Here is a 9830-nt window from a genome sequence, read left to right as displayed (position 1 = left end):
TGCCTGGCCTGCTTCTATTAGTATTACATTGTAAAATATAATGAAATACTTACACAACTCACCATAATGTGGAATCAGTGAGAGCCTCAGCTAGTTTTGCTGAAACTAGATGGTCCTTTTGGGGACAATGGGAGACTGTGATAAATCATTGGGCATTAGATTTTCATCAGAAGCACGCAGCTGCAGGGCATGGTGGCTCATGCCTGTAATCCCAGCACTTTGGGAGGCCAAAGTGGGGGGCACAAGGTCAGGAGTTTGATACCAGCCTGGCCAACATGGTGAAACCCTGTCTCTACTAAAAGAATACAAAACTTAGCCATGCGTGGTGGTATGTGTCTGTAATCCCAGCCACTCAGGAGACTGAGGCAGGAGAATGGCTTCAACCTGAAAAGCGGAGATTGCAGTGAGCCAAAAATGCGCCACTCTACTCCAGCCTAGCAAAGAGTGAGATTGCATCTCAAAAAAAAAAAAAAAAGAAGAAGAAGAGGAAGAGGAAGGAAGAAGAAGAAGAAAAGAGAAAAGAAGAAGAAGAAGAAGGAGGAGGAGGAGGAGGAGGAGGAGGAGGGGGAGGAGGAGGAGGAGGAGGGGGAGGAGGAGGAGGAGGAAGAAGAAGAAAGAAGAAGGAGAAGAAGAAGAAGGAGCAGAGAAGAAGGAGAATAAGGAGAAGAAGAAGAAGAAGGAAGGAAGAAGGAGGAAGAAGGAAGAAGAAGGAAGAAGAGGAAGAAGAAAGAAGAAGCATGTAGCCAAGATCCCTCGCATGTGCTCTTTACAGTAGGGTTTGTACTCCTATGAGAATCTAACATTGCCACTGATCTAGAGGTGGAGCTTAAGTGATGATGCGAATAATAAGGAGTGGCCGTAAACACAGATGAAGCCTCACACGCCTACCCACTGCTCGCCTGCTGTGCTGCCTGTACGGTTCCTAACAAGCCTCAGACTGGTACTGATTTGTGGCCGGGGGTGTGGGGACCCCTGATGTGGACAGTATGTAATGATCATATCAGGGTAACTGAGATAGTCATCACCTCAAATATTTATCTTTTGTATTGAGTATACGACAATCCTTGTCTTCTAGCTATCTTGAAATTTACAAATAAATTCTCATTCACTATGATTTCCCTTGTGTACTATTGATTACTGTCACTTATTCCTTCTATCTAGGCCTTCTTGTCTTTCATGCATGCTTTTTTAAAATTATTATTCATTTTTGAGACAGAGTCTCACTCTTTCATCCATGCTGGAGTGCAGTGGCATGATCTTGACTCACTCCAACCTCCACCTCCTGGGTTCAATCGATTCTCCTGCCTCAGCCTCCCATGTAGCTGGGATTACTGGTGTGCTACCATGCCTGGCTAATTTTTGTATTTTTAGTAGAGATGGAGTTTCACCATGTTGGCCAGGCTGGTCTCAAACTCCTGACTTCAAGCAATCTGCCTGCCTCAGCCTCCAGTGCTGGGACTACAGGCATGAGCCACCACACCTGGCCATTCATTCATTCATTTTTTTTTCTCTGTAATCTAGACTCAGATGACACATTAATTCATTCCACTAATAACTACTGCCTGGTTATCATATCCCCATCAGGGCTCTAGGCTTTGGGGAAACAACAATGAAAGAAACAAAGGTTCTGCTATCTGAATGGATCCATCATTCTAATGAGGGGGAGAGAGGCAGGCAATCCACAAACAAACCGGTAACACAGACAGCACATCAGGTGGAAAGCGCTATGAAGAATAAAAACCAAAGCAGGTGCAGCCAGGTGCGGTGGCTCATGCCTGTAATCTCAGCACCTTGGGAAGCTGAGGTGAGTGGATTACTTGAGGTTAGGAGTTCGAGATCAGCCTGGCCAACATGGTGAAACCCCATTTTTACTAAAAGTACAAAAATGGTGGCACCTGCCTGTAATCCTAGCTACTCAGAAGGCTGAGGTGGGAGGATTGCTTGAACTTGGGAGGCAGAGGTTGCAGTGAGCTAAGATTGTGCAACTGCACTCCAGCCTGGGGAACACAGCAAGACTCTGTCTCAAGAAAAAAAAAGAAGGAAAGGAAAGGAAAGGAAAGGAAAAAGGAGAAAGGAAGGAAAGGAAAGAAAGGAAAGGAAAGGAGAAAGAAAATGAAAGGAAAGGAAAGCCAAATCAGATGTAGGTGTAAGGCGCACTAGCATGAGCAGGGTTGTGGTGGTGGTGGTGGTGGATAAGGTAATCAGGGAAGCCTTCTCTGTGAATGTGACAGAAGTGAGGGATGAGCCCTGGGAACTCCTGGGGAGAGATTTCCAACAGTGGGAACAGTAGGTGCAAAGGCCCTGGGGACAGAGTGTGCTGTGGGGGATCAGGAAACATCACAGAGACTCTGGAGGCTGGAGGGAAGCCAGGAGATGACGATGGGAGATAGGGATGATGGATACCAGAGCAAGGTGACAGAGACCTTGCCAGGGATTATCAAGACTTGGGCTTTGACTCTGAGGGAAACGGGGAGATGATCTGAGGTCAGGAGCTTGAGATGAGCCTGGCTAACATGGTGAAACACTGTCTCTACTAAAAATACAAAAATTAGCCAGGTGTGGTGGCACACACCTATAATCCCAGCTACTCAGGAGGCTGGGGCAGGAGAATTTCTTGAATGTGGGAGGGGGAAGTTGCAGTGAGCCAAGATTGCACCACTGCACTCCAGCCTGTGCAACAGAGACTCCAACTCAAATACACACACACACACACACACACACACACACACACATAAACACACACACACACACACAAGTGCACAAGTGGAGGACTGGATTTGGCCTGGGAGTCACAATTTGCGAGCTCCTGCCCAAGCCATAGCTCCAGATGCATATATCCTGTGTCTTGGACATCTCTGTCCAGACCCTTTGGTAAGGCCCAGAGAAGGGAAGCAATTAGATCAATGTCACCCAGCAAGGCAGGGTAGAGTAAGACAGGAGTCTAGTCATCTCACTCTCAGTTATCAGAGAGACCCTCAGAGCCAATTCCTACCACAACTTCTTGCCTCTCTCTTTGTGTCCATTTCTATTTATTGATTAATGAATATTTATTGAGCACCTAGTATGTGCTTGACCCTAAGCTGAGCACTTCTCCTCCACTTCCCTGACCACTTGCTGCATTTCTCCATCATACCATCCATGATGAGTTAGGGACCAAAATGACCCCCAACTGCAATGCCTCCCTGACCCAAAAGACCCCGAGACTCTCACCTGCTCCCCAATTGAAGTGTGAACTCCCGCAGGGAAGCTGTCCACATCTGGCTGCAGGGCACTCTCCAGCCAGGCTGGGTCCAGCTACTGCCTGAGGCACACCTTCTCCACCACAGTGGTGCTCTGCACCCAGGCCTCCTGGAGAATGTAGGCCACCGAACACTAAAACACAACTTACTTTGGTCACAGAAGGATGATGCGGACAGAAGTATGACAGGTTTTGAGGAGCAGTGGGAGCTGGGCTCTCGGTGGGTGGGTGTTGGAGAGAATGAATGAAAGTGAGCTTGGCTGGGTTGGGGAGGGGTGGAAAGGCAGTGAGGAAGGGGGACTTTCGGGATGATGGGGACATCCTAGCAGACAGGCAGGGGGTGGCCTCACTTTGATGCTCATGAACCCCTCCACCTTTGACAGCTCCCCAAAGAGGAAGGACAGCAGGGAGGACTTCCGTGTTCCCACTGGACCGACTACAGCTGGGAAACAGCCCTGGGGCATGGTGAGGTTCATTCTTTCAATACAAGAAAGGAGACATGACCTTGGTTAGGGCCCAGCCTCCATCTTTGAGGAAGGGTGAGCCTCAGATGGAGCCGAGCTTTCCTGCTCTGGGAGTCTAAGAGCACCTGTGGGGCTGTTCTTTTCCCAGTCCTTGTCTGGCTATTTGAGCAACCATCCTGTGTACATCTGTGCATGTGCACACTCATAAACACACACAAAGTGTGCACACATGCATGCACATTTGCACACTCATACAAGCATGCTAACATGCACAGCAACACACACAATGTGGGCACACATCCACACACACAGCGCATGCGCATACCCAAGCAATCCATGCTCACACACATACGTGTACACACACTCACACCACGCACACACATGCATGCACATCCACCCACATGCACACAGAGTTGGCTGCCGTCTGAGGGCTTCACCAGCCTGGCCTCCTACCTTGGCTCTTGCAATAAGTAGACTCTTTCCTCCCCTGCCTGCCCCTGCTCTTGGTCTCGCCCCACTCCTGTCCATGTCTCACAGCCCATCCTCCACCCTGTGACCAGAGGGATTTGTTAAAACCCAAGTTGGCAGTGGCTCATGCCTGTAATCGCAGTACTTTGGTAGGCTGTGGTGGGCAGATCACCTGAGGTTGGGAGTCCAGGACCAGCCTGACCAATATGGAAAAACTTCGCCTCTACTATAAATACAAAAATTAGTTGGGTGTGGTGGCGGATGCCTGTAGTCCCAGCTACTTGGGAGGCTGAAGCAGGAGAATTGCTTGAACCAGGAGGTGGAGGTTCCAGTGAGCTGAGATCACACCACTTCACTCCAGCCTGGCAACAGAGTGAGACTCCATCTCAAAAAACAAACAAACAAACAAAAAACCCAAGTCAGCTCTTAACACTTCCCAGATAAACACATCGGCACTCCCATTTCACTCAGGGTCAAAGCTAAAGTCCTGATGATCATGAATGACGTCCCGGCTCCTTCCACTCTGTGCCTCAGCTGCTCTTTCTTGGCCACGCTGACCTCCTTGCTGTTTCTTGAACACAATAGGTCAGTGGTTCTCAACTGGGAATGACTGCATCCCCCAAGAGTCATTTGGCAAGATCTAGAGATATTTTTGGATGTCACAACTGGTAGGGGGTGCTGCTGGCATCAAGTGGGTAGAGACTGGGGGTCCGCTAAACATCCCACAGTGCACAGGACAGAACCCAACAATGAAGTTTCAGCCCAAAATATCAACCATGCTGAGGTTGGAAAGCCCAAGACCAGACATAGTCCTGACCCAGGATCTTTGCATATGCCATTCCCACTACCTAGAAGGCTCTCCTCCCATGCCAGGCACGGTGGCTCGTGCCTGTAATCCCAGCATTTTGGGAGATGAGGCAGGTGGATCACTTGAGATTGGGAGTTGGAGACGAGCACGGCCAACATAGTGAAACTCCGTCTCTACTAAAAATACAAAAGTGAGCTGGGTGTGGTGGTGTGCACCTGTAATCCCGGCTACTCGGGAGGGTGAGGCAAGAGAATTGCTTGAACCCAGGAGATGGAAGTTGCAGTGAGCTGAGATCATGCCATTGCACCCCAGCCTGGGTGACAGAGCAAGACTGTTTCAAAAAAAAAAAAAAACAAAAACAAACTCTTCTCCCAGACACCTGGACAGCTCACTGTCTTTCCTTATGATCTCGGCTTGAATGCCAAGCCTTCCCTCACAAGGCATGCCATCATGCTCTGTCCCCCTGCCCTGGATTCCTGTTTGGGCCTCACCTCTATCAGCACATCACCCCAAGAGAGCTGGGCCCTTGTCTGTTTCTTTCACCCAATCCCTAGTACCTAGAACAGAGCATGGCCCATAGCTGGTGCTCCATCAATGAAGTGAGTGAATGACAACCAATACAAATACTGCCCAGGACATATTCTCTCCCTTCGTGTGGAGTTTCAGGGCTGGCTGAGATTTTTGGCCACAAAGACCAAGCCATGGAGTTGGGGGCTGTAGATGATAATGATCTGGGACTGATATATGTGGAATAGAATTTAGCAAAGCTGACGAGGCTCAACCATGGAGCTCCTCAGCCAGCCTCACCTTGGCAACATCTTGGCCAGCCTGGGAGCAGACGGGTGTCTCCTCCTGATGTGGGACACTCGGATGCCATTGTCCCCATCTGCAGGAGGTGCAGGTCTATGCTGTACAGGAGGTACAGGAGCATCCTGGGAACCTTCCCGGCAGAGCCCCAGCCCAACCTAACCCACCCTCCCATCCCAGGCTGGAAACTTGCACCACCCCTCAGATGGGAGGTGGCAGGAGCCCCATGCAGCTTCTCCCTAAAAACATGAGGCTGGTTTCCATGGGTGTCATTCTGTACCTGTGGAGGCAGGGAGGGCTTTCCTGGAACCAGGCAAAGGTGGCACCGTGTATCATGATGCAATCATTCCTGGCAGCTGCGGGGCACAAGAGGCCAGTTACAGGAGACCCCTGACCCAGCCAGCCTCTGCATTGGAGAGGCTAGAGGCAGAAGCTACAGCAGGAAATCTCTCCCACTGAGCAAACCATCCTGCTACTCGCTGGCTTGTGTGTGACCCTGCAGGGGTCTTGTTCTTTCCATGTCCCATGGCTAACAATCCAGGGGAAGGCAAACCATGGCCCAGAGACCAAATCCTGCCTACTGCCTACTCTTATCAATAAAGTTTTATTGGAACACAGCCAAATCCATTCATTTCTATATTTCATGTTTTGAGCAGTTGTGACAGAAACTGTCTGGCCCACTAGCCTAAACTATGCACAATCTGGTCATTTATGAAAAAGTTAATGAATTTCTGATATAAATTATCATCTAATCCCAGTCTTCCCGGAGAGTGAAGGGGGTGTTATTAATCTCACTGTGGCCGAGCGTGGTGTCTCATGCCTGTAATCCCAGCACTTTGGGAAGCCAAGGTGGGTGGATCACTTGAGGTCAGGAGTTTCAGACCAGTCTGGCCAACATGGCAAAACCCCATCTCTACCAAAAAGTATGAAAATTAGCCAGGAATGGTGGCAGGCGCCTGTAATCACAGCTACTCGAGAGGCCAAGGCAGGAGAAGTTCTTGAATCTGAGAGGTTGCAGTGAGCCGAGATTGCACCATTCACTGCACTCCAGCCTGGAAGACACAGCGAGACTCCACCTCAAATAATAGTAAATACTTATTAGAATATATATTATATATTTACTTTTAATTATACAACTATAATTATGATTATAACCATTATAATCAGTAATAAATATTTCACTGTGACAAGTGTAATTAGATTAGTGGTTCTTGATCCTTAACACATAGTTAGAATCTCCTGAAAGATTTTCTTTTTTTTTTTTTGAGACGGAGTTTCCCTCCTGTTACCCAGGCTGGAGTGCAATGGCGCGATCTCGGCTCACTGCAACCTCCGCCTCCCGGGTTCAGGCAATTCTCCTGCCCCAGCCTCCTGAGTCGCTGGGATTACAGGCATGCACCACCATGCCCAGCTAATTTTTTTATTTTTAGTAGAGACGGGGTTTCACCATGTTGACCAGGATGGTCTCGATCTCTTGACCTTGTGATCCACCCGCCTCGGCCTCCCACAGTGCTGGGATTACAGGCGTGAGCCACCGCATCCGGCCTTCCTGAAAGGTTTTCTAAATTAAAGCTCTCATGGCTCAGCCCAGATCCACTAAATCCATTCTCACAATCAGCTGCTGTGATGACTGATATGCCCATTTTGCAGATGGAAACACAGAGGCTGAGAGAGATGATTTACTTGTCAGAATCAACCAGCTAGTCAGTGCTGGGGCTGGGATTTGGACCTAGGCAGTCCAATGCCATAGGGTAGGCTTTTTGTCACTAGGTGAGTGTTTTTCAGGTACACAGTTTGCCCAGGCTCTTCAGTACAACAAGGGGGAGGGTGGCTTGGACCATGGGGTGACAAAATGATGGGGTGGAGGGGCAAGCCCAGGTAACTTGAGTTTGGAGAGTCTCATTATGCAATAATGCTTGCAATGATGCTATTTTCTTTTCTCCTTTCTTTCTTTCTTTCTTTCTTTTTTTTCCGAGATGGACTCTTGCTCTGTAGCACAGGCTGGAGTGCAGTGGCATGATCTTGGCTTACTGCAACCTGCACCTCCCGGGTTCAAGTGATTCTCCTGCCTCAGCCTCCTGAGTAGCTGGGATTATAGCTGCCACCACTAAGGGCTTGAAGCCCCAAGCCCTGTTTTCCATTCTGGTGCTTCAGGTGTGATTCATGAATCATTCCTTTGCTTAAATAAACTGTTTATTTTGCCTAAAATTCTTCTAACCCCCAAATCCTAACGCCTAACCAGTAACCCCCAACCCTAACCCTAACCCCTAGCCTTCATCCTCACCCTAAGCCCTAACCATACGTTAGTTTCTGCATTTGCACTGATATGTCAGTGTTGACGATTCAAACTGCTGTATCGGCCCGGCCGCATGAGCAGTGCGGATTTTATAGTAACATTGTGGACTGAGGCCTTGCATTAGCATCACAGCTGTTTTCTACACGAGCACTACTATAATAATGACTAAAAGTCTTTTGGCTTTTGTTTTTGTTTTTGTTGTTGTTTTTGAGATGGAGTCTCACTCTGTTGCCCAGGCTGGAGTGTAATGGTGTGATCTCAGCTCACTGCAACCTCCACCTCCCGGGTTCAAGCAATTTTCCTGCCTCAGCCTCCTGCGTAGCTGGGATTACAGATGCCCGCCACTACACCAGGCTAGTTTTTGTATTTTTAGTAGAGACAAGGTTTCACCATGTTGGCCAGGCTGCTCTTGAACTCCTGACCTCAGGTGATTCACCTGCCTTGGCCTCCCAAGGTGCTGGGATGACAGGCATGAGCCACCACACCCAGCCGTGGCTTTTGTTTTTTAATATATAATTTGGAGTTTAATTATAATCTCATAGAACCAAAAATAAATTATAGAATTTTTTTTCTTTTTAAAAACTGTTGGCCAGGCACGGTGGCTCACACCTGTAACCCTGGTCTTTGGGAAGCTGAGGCAGGCGGATTGCCTGAGGTCAAGAGTTCGAGACAAGCCTGGCCAATATATAGTGAAACCCCATCTCTACTAAAAATATAAAAATTATCTGGACATAGTTGTGCACTCCTGTAGTCCCAGCTACTTGGGAAGCTAAGGCAGGAGAATCACTTGAACCCAGGAAGAGGAGGTTACAGTGAGCTGAAATCGTGCCACTGCACTCCAGCCTGGGCAATAGAGCAAGACTCCATCTCTCAAACACACACACACACACACACACACACACACACACACACACACAGAGTCTGGTTTACAACTAACAAAGATTTATGATACAACTAGGCTGCTTATAATTTTTTTCCTTCTCAAGAATCAACTTGATATAATTTAAATGTACATGGAAGAATTGCAAAGGAATCCTAACTTTAAATTAACAAATAAGGCAACTGAATGTTGACAAAGGGTAATAAGCAAAAAGCTGGTTTTCTACCTAATTCAGAGTTCTCACAAAGCATCTATTTGTTTTCTCTCTCTGCTTAAGACCCCAAAATGGAGGCTGTGTCGCCTGTTCTTTAGTTGGAAATGAAGTTCTAATTCTGGTTAAACCATGGAGCTAAGCTGAAAATTCAAATTTTTTTCACCTAGATTACCTCAGTTGGCCTTTTTTTCTCCCCCTATTTCTACACATAAATATATCATTAAAATGCTACATTTTTATCATTTGTTCCTCTCTATTAAACATGTGAGAAAAAGGGTGAGTCTCACCTTGTTGCCCAGGCTGGAGTGCAATGGCATGATGTCAGCTCACTGCAACCTCAATCTCCCGGGTTCAGGCGATTCTCTGATTCTCCTGCGTCAGCATCCCAAGTAGCTGGGATTATAGGCAAGCACCACCATGTCCGGCTAATTTTTGTATTTTTAGTAGAGATGGGGTATTCACCGTGTTGGTCAGGCTGGTCTCGAATTTTAGACCTCAGGTGATCCACCTGCCTCAGCTTCCCAAAGTGCTGGGATTACAGGCATGAGCCACCACTCCCGGATGTGTTTCTAGATTTTTTTGCACTGATTTCCCAACATATTAAATATTAGATTACATCCCAAACTCTATCTGATTACTGTATAGCATGAAAGAA

Source organism: Sapajus apella, unplaced genomic scaffold, assembly GCF_009761245.1.
Source record: "Sapajus apella isolate SASKATOON/1434 unplaced genomic scaffold, GSC_monkey_1.0 scaffold12, whole genome shotgun sequence".
NCBI classification, from domain to species: Eukaryota; Metazoa; Chordata; class Mammalia; order Primates; family Cebidae; genus Sapajus; species Sapajus apella.
Note: the sequence above shows the minus strand (reverse complement) of the source record.